The following is a 13257-nucleotide window of genomic DNA, read 5'->3' on the forward strand; positions in this document are numbered from 1 at the left end:
GGCTTTATTAACATTCAAAGATTAATTTAGGCAAATTAAGGACCTTGAAAAAGACATTTTTTTTTTTTCAGCGCTCAATAGTTCAAGATCAGAATTCCCTACTTATTTAACAAGACATCTACTGATCTTCAGCTTCAGGGGGAAATATCACTAGCTGTCTCCTTGGAAAAGTACAGGTATTTATGCTTGGGCTGCACAGGTGAATTAGGCAAGATCACAAATAGTTCCTAACTTACCTACAGGAATCTGTCACAGATCACTAGCCAGGAAGTTGTAAGAATCAATGAGCTATTAGGTGCAAAGTCATGGTTTCAAAAGTTTTTCCAAATCTAAGGACCATGAACTGTTTTTAAGTATCTGTGGCTTCCGTTTGAGTATAAAGATCAGGATTTATCTTTAGCATTCATTTGTCCTTAAAGCTCAGCATTTATTTGATAACTGATTAAATGAACCAGCCAAAGAGCAATGGTGATGCTATTAACAGGCCTCTAAATAATTATATCTCCTGCCATGCAAATACAGCTTCAAGTCAGGTATTCTAGAAACTAGCCTACCCCTTAAGTAGAAAAATACTATTTATTTTTTATGAACTAGGAGACAAGGCTAAAGCAGTAGAGCATCAACCTAGCAAGCTCAAGGCCCCGAATTCAAATCTCAGTATTGCTAAAAGAATACTTTATTTCATTTCAATAAATATTATTTTATATGATCAAAGGCACAGAGGCATTGCATCTTTGGGTTTCTCTCCTAAGAGTATCCTCCTGTGGTCTCACTGTGAAGAATACTTATTTTTTTAACCATTGTCAAAACATCACATTCCTGGATTTAGGTAACAGACACAAATTCCAGAATGATACGTCTGGATCTAGATGCTCAAAATCTACAAATCATTTCAGTATGCGATGATACAAAAATTAGTAAGACTTTAAACTTTTTTATATGAAACCTGGAAATCTAGTGTACATTTCACGTACAGCACAGCTCAAGGCACCCAGGAAGGGCAAAGGTCAGTGCCAGCCTGGGAAAAAGTTAGCAAGACTTTACTGTAACAAACAAACTGTGTATGTCTGTAATTCTAACTATGCGGAAGCATAGGCTTGCAGCCTGGACAAAAGGTGCAAACCCCTACATGAAACCCTAGAGTAAGAAAACAAGAAAAACAAAAGCAAATCATGTTTAGCCAATCACAAATATTAAGGCAGAATAGCCCAGTTTTCTCAAAGCTACCAAGATAAGCAGTCTTACACTAAACTCCAGTGTGGCTTCCCAAAACCAATGTGTTTTTGTTAAACTTTAACAGAACCAGTCAATTCAGCCTGCCCAGCTGTTGAATGTAATAACAAATGTTGTGAAGTGAAACACCATTGTAAGGAAAGCAAATGCTAAGCTGCAGTTTTAATAGCAAATTTGCTATAAGAAAAAAATATAAATATATAGATGTTTATATATTTAATATAAATTCATATATTATATAAAATATAATATAGTAAATATGTATGATTTATATATTAAATGTTACATATTTGTGAATATTATATAATGTAGATTATGTTACGTTATATTACATATTATGTTATATAAATATGTATTTTATGTATTTAATATATACATTATATATATTGTCGGTGGTGGGGCTTGGGCTCAGGGACAGGGTGTTGTCCCTGAGATTCTTTGGTTCAAGGCTAACATCCTATCACTTAAGCCACAGCGCCACTTTTGACTTTTTCTCAGTATATTGGAGATAAAGAGTCTCACAGACTTTCCTGCTCGGGCTGGCTTCCAACCCTTATCCTCAGATCTCAGCCTCCAGAGTAGCTAGGATTACAAGTGTGAGCCACCAGCACAGAGCTATGTACAGGTATTTCTAACTAAAACTACAAACTGTAAGGAACTATGCCATGATGTTATTAGTGCTTTTTCTTTCAATGGTGAGTGGGTTTCTGGGTGTTTTTAGTTACTTTTTGAAAATTCTCTACAATTTTCCCCACAAAAAAAATACTCATTAACTTTGCACCTGAAAATAGGAACTGGGGGGACGGGAGGAGCTCAAGGGTAGCACCTGCTCAGCCCTTGTGGTCCTGAATTCTAATCCAGCACTACTGAAAACTAAACAAAACTTAACAGCTAATTGAAACTTACTAAGGCTTTGTTAAATACTGATGAGTTTAACCCGTTTCTTTTCAACTTTTTTTTCCCATTTTTCTAATGGCGAGTCCATTTTATGTGAGCACTTAGTTTTGTGAACTAGTAAATCTCTTTTGGCTCTCACCTTATCAGTCCCCTCTATTTCTATACTTACTTTCCAATTATCTTAGCTTTTTTTTTTTTTTTTTTAAATAATCTTTGTAAAAACCTGGGCCTGACAACAGCAAACGCATCTCAGCTACCGGTCACAACCTCACCAGCCTTTTCTAATTCTACAAAACGAACGGATTTGAGTTTTTACCCCACTCCTCCCTGGCTTTCCTTAAACCAGGTGCGTGAGAATGAATGAGTGGCAGACAGCGAATGGGTCCATTGGCCTCAATGGAACAGATTTTTTTCCCCATGTCTCCTGAAGCTTCTGCCTTCAGGAAACTCGTCCGGCAAGTACCAAAGGCCAGACCCTAATCAAGCGAGAAGCCTGGAGGGGCGATCTGGCCTTGGAAGGCGCACCTCCCTCCTCTCCGAGGCGGACAACGCAGTCAACCCGGAATTCGAACCCAGCGATCAGCGCCATCTGGAGAGGGGACCAAGTGTCCAGTAAACACCCCAGGGGGAAGACGGATTGGGCCTGCTGGGCGTGCCGGGAGGGCAGGACGCTTTGGAAGGTGGGAAAGACCTGCGAGTGCTTTCCAGAGCTGGATTTCACGCAGGAAACCCAGGGATTTCCACCCCCGAAGTTCGGAGGTCAGACAGGGAGCCCTTTCCGCGCGCGGCGCTCGAGCTCTCCGCAGGAAGGCTGGCACAGCCAGGCCGGGGCAGAGCGCTCCGGCGCAGCGAGACCGGCGGCGGGGAGGGCGCCCCCGGCGTCCCGCGGGTGCTCCTCCCCGCAGTCCCCGGCGGGAGACGGCTCCGCCCAGCTCGGCGGGCGCCGCCGAGGCCCCGGGTCGCTGGATCCGCGATGCAGCCCACAGCCTCGACAGGCGGCCCCCGGCACAGCCGGCGCAGACTGGGGGCCGGGAAGGCCTGCGAGGGCCGGGCGCGCCCCGGGCTCCGAGGGAACCGCGCGCGGCGGGACGGGGCGGGGTCCGCGGGGGAGGCGCCCGGGCCCCCGGCAGAAGAAGGGCGGCGCCCCAACTCCCTCTAGGGATCGGCGCGGGCTCCCCGGGGCCGGCGGGCAGAGAGCGCGCAGGGCCCCGGCCAACAGGGTGGAGACGCGGGCAGGGGAATCCCCCCCCCCCCAACCCCACGCTTTACCTGGTCCGGTGATTACACGATGGGAGCTAGCGGCAGGCGGCGGGGCTCAGCGGCGGCAGCCCCGGCTTACCTGGGCGGAAGTGACTGGCGAGGCTGACCGCGCCTCACCTGCAGGCCCTCCCCTCGCCCGACCCTCCCCGCGGGGGCGGGGCGCCGGGGTGGCGCGGGTGGGGCACCCGGAGCTCGGCCGGCTGGAGCCTGCTGTCCGGCCCCGGGAGAGGAAGGCCGCTGGGCCGTCCCGCAGGTGAAGCGGGGCTGGGCTGGCCTGGAGCGAGAGGTGGGGGGGCTGCACGGGCCAGATCCCGTCCACAGGTGTTAGACACCTGTGGGTGTCTTGAAAAAGCGGCTGGCCTATGTGGAGGACTCCCCGTGGCCTAACTTTTTGCACCATTTTTTTTTTCTTTTTTAGATCTGCTGATAAAATATGTCTTTAGTTAATCGCAGCACAACACACACAAAACGACTGAGTGTAACTATGGGAGTCCATCTGGGTGAAAGAAAAGATTCTAGCAATAGTTCCCTGCAAGTTACATGTGTCTCCTTGACTCGGTGAAGAAACTGCCCACCTCGTAAGGTAACTAGCCCAAAGTTTGAGACGACGGTTTAGTCTTTGGACTCCGAATCCAGTGTTTTGCTACACATTTGAACACTCATGATGTCACAACTTGACGTCAAGAAAAGTTTCACCAGCACTGAGTGCAAAATTCAGTAAGCATTTGTCTTACAGCGTGGTCTGCACAATGCCGACCACCCTGAAGAAAAAGTAAGGAAAATGTGCCACAGTGATATAATTTCGCCCTCTTGAATGTAATTAACTTGGGGATTTTGGTAATAAACACGTTAAAAATAAAGAGAATCGTCAGATATTCATTAAATAAATTTGACATCTATTAAGCATGGTGATTTGGGAGATAGTGAAATCTTCCTTGTCCTCAAAGAAGATGAGGAATAGACACATAACAACTGCCACCAGAGCACCTTTGCTGTGTGACCTCCTACTGAACACTTTATCGTAACTTGTTTCCTTGTTTTAAAGAAAATATCATTTCTTAGGCCTGGTAAGAAGATAGGCAATTTTCCTTTTCTTTAAGGAACAAGATAAGGATGTTCACTTTTACTAACATTACTCAATATAGTATTGAAAATCTTAACCAAAGCAACAGGCAAAAGAAATAAAGGGCAGTGGCTGGATGCAAGTGGCTTACACCTGGTAATCCTAGCTACTCAGGAAGCTGAGATCTGAGGATTGCAGTTTAAAGCCAGCCCGGGGAAGGAAAGTCCATGAAACTCTTTTTTTTTTTTTTTGGGGGGGGGGCAGTCTGGTAGTGGGGCTTGAACTCTGAGCCTGGACACTGTCCCTCAGCTCTTCAGCTCAAGGCTAGCGCTCTACCACTTGAGCCACAGCGCCACTTCCAGCTTTTTTCTTTGTGCTTATGTGGTGCTGAGGAATCGAACCCAGGGCCTTAGGCATGCAAGGCAAGCGCTCTACCACTGAGCCACCTTCCCAGCCCCATCCATGAAACTCTTATCTCCAATTAACCACCAGAAAATCAGAAGTGGTGCTGTTGCTCAAATGGTAGAGTTCAAGACCTACGACCAACAAAAAAAGGAAGGAAGGAAGGAAGGAAGGAAAGAAAGAGGAAGGAAGGAAGGGCAGTGTTAGGTTGGAATGCATGCCTGTGCATAAAGGGCATCCAAATAAAAGGTAGTCAAATAAATGATCCCTATTTGCAGTTTTTGCAGTTATTAGCAATACTGTGGGGTGGGGAGAGGTAGGGAGAGAAAGTTAAGGGCTGGGAAGGTGGCTCAGTGGTAGAGTGCTTGCCTTGTATGCCTGAGGCCCTGGGTTCGATTCCTCAGCACCACATAAGCACAAAGAAAAAAGCTGGAAGTGGCGCTGTGGCTCAAGTGGTAGAGCGCTAGCCTTGAGCTGAAGAGCTGAGGGACAGTGCCCAGGCCCAGAGTTCAGGCCCCACGACCGGACCCCAAAAAAAAAAAAAAGAGAGAGAGAGAGAAAATGAAAGACTTTACCAAAAGTTGTTAGAATTGATTTCTTAAAAATTCAGTGAAATTATATAACACAAAATCCACATATAAAATTCCATAGCTTTTATATTTGTTTATTTATCTACTTTTTTTTTTTTTTTTTTTTTTTACTATCCCCAGGATTGAACTTAGGGGCTGGGCCCTGTCCCTGAGCTCTACCATGTGAGCCACAACTCCACTTTTGGCTGTTTTTGAGAGGCAAGGAGGTAGTTTACTGGAGATAAGAGTCTCCCAGACTTTCCTATCTGGGTTGGCTTCAAAATACAATCCTCAGATCTTAGCCTCCTGAGTAGCTAGGATGACAGGCATGAGCCTGATACCCAGCTTCATGGCATTTTTATATCAAAGAATTATCTTGCTGAGAAGAAACTATGAAAGCAATATAATTCACAATAGTTACAAAAAAGAAATTTAAGAATTTTTTGTTGGTGGTGGTGGTTGTGGGGCTTGAACTCTGGGCTCTTCAGCTCAAGGCCAGAGCTCTACCATTTGAGCCATAGTGCCACTTCCAGTTTTCTGGTGGTTAATTGGACATAAGAGTCTCATGGACTTCCCTGCCCAGGCTGGCTTTGAACTGTGATCCTCAGATCTCAGCCTCTTTAGTAGCTAGGATTACAGGCTTGAGCCACTGGTGCTGGCTTTTCCAGGTAGTTTTTAGGGCCTAACCAAAAGACTCTGAAAACTTCCAGAAAAAGAGAGAGAGAGAAAGGGAGAGAGAGAGAGAGAGCACAAAACTGGTCTTCAGCAAAGTTGTCTAACAAACTTTGGAGAAAGGACATGCTCTTCAACAAATCATGCTGGGAAGCAAAACTGGATATCCACATGTAGAAGAATGGAAATAAATCTTTATTCTTTGCCATATGTAACAGTCAATGCAGGGGCTGGGAAGGTGGCTCAGTGGTAGATTGCTTGCCTTGCATGCATGAGGCCCTGGGTTCAGTTCATCAGCACCACATAAGCAGAAAAAGCCGGAAGTGGTGCTGTGACTGAAGTAGTAGAGCACTAGTCTTGAGCTGAGAAGAGCTGAGGGACAGTGCCCAGGCCCAGAGTTCAAGCGCTGGCACTGGCACAAAAAAAAAGAAAAAAAGTCAATGCAAAATAGATCAAAGAATTAAATGAAAGACTTGTAACTACTAGAAGGTACCACAGGAAAAGAACCCACTTCAGTATGTAGCTATAGGTGATGATTTTTTGGATAAGACCCTAATACAGAAGCAACAAAAATCTAGACCATGGGATTATATCACACTAATGTTTCTGCTCAGTAAAGAAAATCATTAACAGTGTGAAGGGACAATTGCAGAATAGGAGAAAATATCTGCACTTTATTCATCCAACAAAAGATCAACATACAGAATACCAGAACTCAAAAAAATTAACAGAAAAAAGATACTATATTAGAATTTTAAAATGGAGCTTTTCTCTGCTGAAAAAGTATCAATAAATGCCTTTTTTGTGTGTCCTCTTGTACTTACATAGATAAAGGACAGTACTGTGTCATGCTTTGTACCTGCTTTATCACAGCTTTTTTTTAAATGAAGTTATTCTAAAATGTATTCTTCAACAACTGAGAAGCTGTGTTCTGGGTTTTAGTTGTTGTTGTCATCATCTTTTTTGATGTGTGTGTGTGTGTGTGTGTGTGTGTGTGTGTGAGTGCACGCGTGCCCATGCCCAGGCCAGTCCTAGGGCTTGAACTCAGGGTACTGTCCTTGAGCTTTTTGCTCCAGGCTAATGCTCTATCACTTCTGGCCTTTTTTTGTAGTTAACTGGAGATAAGCATCTCACAGACTTTCCTCCCTAGACTGGCTTTAAGTCATAATTCTCACATCTCAGTCTCCAGAGTAGCTAGGATTATAGGCATGAGCCACAAGCCTTCAGCTCTACTTATTTCTGTTTTAATGGAATGTGCTAGATATTTCCTACATACTGTTAAGTATTGTACCACTGATCTACTCTCCAGCCCAACAAGTTAGTAAAGTAGCTCCTAGGTTTCAACCACATAGGAATCGTAAAGAGTTACAAATGTAGAAATTCCAATTACTCTGATTTGATTATTACATATGTGACTTTGTACTGAATTATCATATTGTACCTATAAATTGAGACAATTATTAGGTGTGGATTAAAAATAATTTTAAAATAGCATGATTTCTGATTTTTAAGAACTAACAAATTATTGAAGATATAATTTACACAAGAACAGAATTTTCCAAGTAGAACAAAGTCAGAACCTTCAGGAAATATAGGGATCTTAGTACATTTTTTAAGGAAGCACTAGTTAGGATTTAAACAGACTTAAATAGGTATTAGAGATTAAGTAACACTAGAGAAGGCAATGCTTCCCAAATCAGGAAACCAGTTAAGAAAAACTGGTTGCTGCTGGCTGTGGTGACACATTGATGAGGAAGATGAGGCAGGAGGATCATGAGTTTGGGACCAGACTGAGTTATACATTTTTAGCTGGGTGCCTGGGGCTCACCCCTGTAATCCTAGCTACTCAGGACAATCTGAAGATGGCACTTCAAAGCCAGTCCAGGAACAAAGACTCTTAACTCCAATAAACTCCTCCCCTAAAAAAGGCCAGAAATGAAGCTGTGATTTAAGTGGTACAACACTAGCCTTGAACAAAAGAAGCTTGTGATCCGGGTGCCAGTGACTCATGCCTGTAATCCTAGCAACTCAGGAGGCTGAGATCTGAGGATTGGGGTTCAAAGCCAGCCTGAGCAGGAAAATCTGTGAGACTCTTTTTTTTTTTTTTTTGGGTCCGGTCATGGGGCCTGAACTCTGAGCCTGAGCTCTGTCCCTCAGCTCTTCAGCTCAAGGCTAGCGCTCTATCACTTGAGCCACAGCCCCACTTCCGGCTTTTCTTTTCTGCTTATGTGGTGCTGAGGATGTGAGACTCTTAACTCCAATAAACCACTCAGAAAACCAGAAGTGGCGCTGTGGCACAGGTAGTAGAGCAATAGCCTTGAGCTGAAGAGCTGAGGGACAGTGCCCAAGGCCATTCAAGCCCTTCGACGGCCAAAACAAAAACAAAAACAAAAAACAAAACTTGTGGACAATGCCCAAGCCCTAGTTTAACACCCCCCTCCCCCCCCCACACAAAGTAGATGCTGATAATCTAAAGCTTCACATGGCACACATGATATCTCTTCAATATATAATGTTATGAGCCTATTCCCCATCTCAAAAAAAAATCATGTGCATTTGAAATGACTGTGTAATCAAGTCCAAATACCTTCTTAGATTCAAGCTCTCCAAATACTCCCATCCTTGCTGACCTAATCGTGTTAGCCTAGAGTATGACTTAAATGGTATAGCACCAGCACAGCAAGCACAAGGCCCTGAGTTCAAACCTCTGAACCATTAAAAAAAAAAAAAAAAACAACCACGTAAAATAACGAATTCCAATCTTATTTTGTATACTACCTCCCAGAATTATACTCTGGCCACATCCAGTTACTCTATGGGTTGCTTTTCCTCTTTTCCCTACCTAGAATGTCTGGTGGCTCTACTCTTCCTCCATGGCTGATTCCCCTCTTCTATAAGAAGATGTCTCTCTCATACTCCAACCAGCATCACTTTTAACCCACTGTCTCCATCTTTTGTTATGTTCATTTATGTTAGCTTCTTTTGACTTTTCCTTGGAATTTTAAAAATGTTTTTAATTTCATGCTGTGTGTGTGTGTGTGTGTGTGTGTGTGTGTGTGTGTGTGTGTGTGTACTAGTACTAGGGCTTGAACTTAGTGTCTGGGCTCTCTGCCCCTTAGCTTTTTTCCACTCAAGACTGGTGCTCTACTACTTGAGCCACATTCCACTTCAGCTTTTTGCTGGTTAACCTCCTAGACTACCAGGGATTTTTTTTTTTCTTTTTCTTTTTGTCAGTCATGGGGCTTGAACTCTGGGCCTGAGCGCTGTCCCTCAGCTCTTCAGCTCAAGGCTCTACCACTTGAGCCACAGCACTGTGTCTGGCTTTCTTTGTTTATGTGGTACTGAGGAATCAAACCCATGGCCTTATGCATGTAAGGCAAGCACTCTACCACTGAGCTACCTTCCTAGCCCTATCCTGCCAGGACTTTAAACAAAGGAGCCAGGGAGCTCCACCTCCTAAGTAGCTAGTATTACAAAATGTGAGCCACCAGTGCCTGGCTCAGGTTTCTGATATAATGAATTTATAACCAGAGAAAAATAGTTGCCTGACATATTTTTAAATTTTTTTCAAAGCTAGCAATCTTTTATGTCTTACTGTTTCTATCCTAACCTTGGAAACAGGAGTTTGGTTGGTTTCCTTGGAAAGCTTTGCTACAGACAGAACAATCTGTACATGTAATTAGGTGTGTCTAAAATCTTAGAAAAATTCCAATGAATTGAGCCTTTAACTTCAGATTTCTCTGGCAATCCTCTTTCCTAACATTTCTGTACAGTTTCTACCTGAGGCAATGCTACTCACACCTTTTGCTTTCCACAGAAAACCTTAGAATTCTTATAGAATTTTATGCAATGAAATAATTTTGCATTGAAAACATGGAGACTTAAGTACTTACTAAACTTAAACAATGTAGTAACCATGTAATTAGAGGATGAATACAAGAGCATAAAATAGCTGGGCTTCGGTGGCTTACACCTGTAATCCTAACTACAGGAGGCTGAGATCAGAGGATCATGGTTCAAAGCCAACCCGGGCAAGAAAGTCCATGAAACTCTTATTTCCAATAATCATCAGAAAACCGGGAGTGGTGCTGTGGCTCAAATGGCAGAGCACTAGCCTTGAGCTGAAGAGCTCAGGGACAGTGCCCAGGCTCAGAGTTCAAGATCCATCTTCCCAGCCCTTGTTCCACCTTTCCCCCTTCCTCATCCTGGAGCTTGAGCTCTGGGTCCAGGTGCTGACCCTAAGCTCTTTTTGCTCATGGTTATCACTCTAGCACTTGAGCCACAGTGCCACTTCCTGCTTTTTTTTTTAATGATTAATTGGAGATATGAGTCTATCATGGACTTTCCTTGCCTGGGCTGGCTTTAAACTGAGATCCTCAGATCTCAGCCTGCTGAGTAGCTAGGATTATAAGTGTGAGCCACTAGCGATGGCTTTTTTAAAAAAAAAAATTAAGATAAATGGTTTTCTAGGTTGTATATCTTTAAGTGGTCATGAACTAACCCTTGTAAGTTATCCTATGAAGATAAATCTGATTCATTTTGGCCTGAATTTTGATCGTAATGACTATGCTTGCTTCAGTAACACATATACTAAAATTAGAATGATGCTTGTGACAATGTGTGGTTTCTGAGTAGTGTTTTGAGGGTCCTACTTAATAAAACTTCATGTCTCAGGGCTGTTCGGACTGGGTGTGTAGTTCAGTGAAATAACATATACAGAACTTTGGCAAGGCCTTTCCTGAGAAGACATATTCTCAGCTATTGAAGAGGCTGAGGCAGGAGGATCATTTGAGCCCATGAATTGGAGGCCAGCTTAGACAATATAGCAAAACCATTTCTTAAGATGGAGAATATTAGCCTGGCATGCTCCTTTCCCCACACTAGCCAATAAATGGTCCTTTTGGTGCAGGCAGCTGATGACCAGCTTCCTCCCTCTCCCCTTGAAGTAACATTCCATTTGGCCAGTCACAGCCACAAATGATAACAGCAGCCCCCTTATCTATTATTCCTGCAACTGCCATAAATCTTAGTCCACCATAATGGAATCCTCTGCTCTTTAAGTCTTGCATGAAATCCTGCCCTTAGTCCCTCTAGATTATAAGAACCTCCCTAAACAAAGACAAGCACTTTTTTCTCTCCCTCCAATGAGAGAACTAGCCTTCTCTGCTCCTCTGCTAACAATGAACTCCTTTCTCTGTATGTGTGTGTGTGTGTGTGTGTGTGTGTGTGTGTGTGTGTGTGTGTGTGTGTGTGTGTGTGGACTGTGTGTCCAAGTGATTTTCTGGGATGGTGCTGTTAGCGAAGTGAGCTCCTTGCCATAGCTCAGTCCACTCCTTCCCTTTGCCACAGTTTAGCATACTCCCTTCCTAGGCAACACTAGGCCCCTGTAGTAAAGGCAGTAAATAATCAACTTCCAACCCCCTTTACCTTGGGATGGCACTGCTCTGGGGCAGCTACCACCATATAAGGCAACAAGAGCCCCTTAGAGTGACCTTCAGGTCTGGGCAGTTGCAAGACCCCTTATCTACTATTTGGACAGCAGCCATAAATCCTAGTCCACCATGATGAAGCCCCTGGTACTTTCAAAGAATAGCCACCCCTCCATCCCTGCTGCAAAAGAACCCCCCAAAACTGCCCACTACCTTAACTAGTAGGTGTTTCTACTACAATACTTGACAAATATGATTTTAACTGTCCTTGGATCTGGTTTAATTTCCACCCCCCTCCCAGGTCTTGAACTCAGAGCCTCAAAGCTTTCACTTGGCTTTTTTTTCTCACAGCAGGTGTTCTGCCATTTGAACTATACCTCTACTTCAGGCATTTTTTCCTGGCTAAATTGAGAAAAGAATTTCTCAGATTTGTCTGCCTTGCCTGGCTCCTAGTCAAGATTCTCAGAACTCAGACTCCCAAATAGCTAGGATATTTATAGGCATAAGTCACTGACATCTAGCTTGCTGTTTGGAGATGGTTTTTTGCAAACATTTCTGCTTGAGATGGCTTTAAACCAGATGCTTTAGAACTCATCCTCCTGGAAAGCCAGGATTCTAGGTGTGAGCCACTCATGGCCAATTTTACTTCTCATCTCTTCATATTTTGTCCCTAGGTTTCAAGTTAATGCTGGGTACATAGCAAATCCTTCATAAATATTTTTTTTGGAGGGAGAATAAGAAAGAGGAAAAGTGGTAGGAAAGGAGGGAGTCAAGAATGAATGGAGATAGGAAGGGGTGAGAGGAAGGGAGAAAGAAACGGTCAGAAAATGGGAGGTTTAAGAGTGAATTAGTATAGTTATTTTCATATTTCTTACCATTGATGCCTGATTTAAAGTACAGATTCCATATATATTATTTTTGAAGTTAAAGACAGCAATACTGAAAGGCAATTATTAAGAACAACACTTTAAACAAACAACACTTAAATTTTACTTTAATTTCATGTTCTCCAGTTCATTTGCCAAAATGATATATCTCCTAATACATCATACTAGTGTTCTCACAGTATGGTCTCTAGACCAGGGACTTCACTTGGGACTGTCTTAGATATAAAGATAAAGCCCAATCTTAATCTATGAATCTAAAACCAAAGGTGAGTTTTGTTTTTCCTTTTTTGGGTCCAGTCGTGGGGCCTAAACACACTGTCCCACAGCTCTTCAGCTCAAGGCTACTTGAGCCATGGTGCCACTTCCAGCTCTTTTCTTTTTGCTTATGTGGTGCTAAGGAATTGAACCCAAGGCCTCAGGCATGCAAGGCAAGCGCTCTACCACTGAGCTACCTTCACAGCCCTTCTTTTTCTTTTTCTTGAGATAGGTTCTCACTATGAAGTCCAAGCTGACCTTCAACTCAGGCTTCCTGCTTCAACTTCCTGAGTGCTGGGATTACATAATACCTGGCCTAACATTCTGTTTTAATGGCTACACTCTTGAACTCAGGGCCTTGCCAAGCTTTCTTGTTCTAGGCTGTAACTTTATCACTTGAGCCACACTTCCAGTCCAAAGGTGATTCTCATACTACCTGTCTTGAGAACCAGTGCATAGTTAATTCTTCAAAATGCTAGCACTATTATGGGTGAAAAGACACTACCAAATTCCAGTGTTTTTAGGTATCAGCCGGAATGATTTAACTTTCACTTAAAAATGTTTTCTTCATTAAAAGTTGACTATACTAT

General features: G+C 43.4%; 1 protein-coding gene across 3 annotated transcripts in view; it reads right to left on the reverse strand.

Moving 5' to 3' along the window:
* Positions 1–3476, reverse strand: part of Patj (PATJ crumbs cell polarity complex component) — a 289250-nt gene extending 285774 nt beyond the window's left edge. For 2 of the 3 annotated variants that reach the window (XM_042675626.1, XM_042675631.1), the window contains exon 1: positions 3400–3474. The gene's annotated coding sequence lies outside the window, so the exon portion shown is untranslated. Of the gene's footprint in view, positions 1–3399 lie in introns of all 3 variants that reach the window. The other variant, XM_042675635.1, reaches the window with a different exon arrangement.
* Positions 3477–13257: the final 9781 nt, after the last annotated feature.

This window comes from Dipodomys spectabilis, unplaced genomic scaffold (genome assembly GCF_019054845.1).
Source record: "Dipodomys spectabilis isolate Male_0828 unplaced genomic scaffold, ASM1905484v1 ptg000002l, whole genome shotgun sequence".
Lineage (NCBI taxonomy): Eukaryota > Metazoa > Chordata > Mammalia > Rodentia > Heteromyidae > Dipodomys > Dipodomys spectabilis.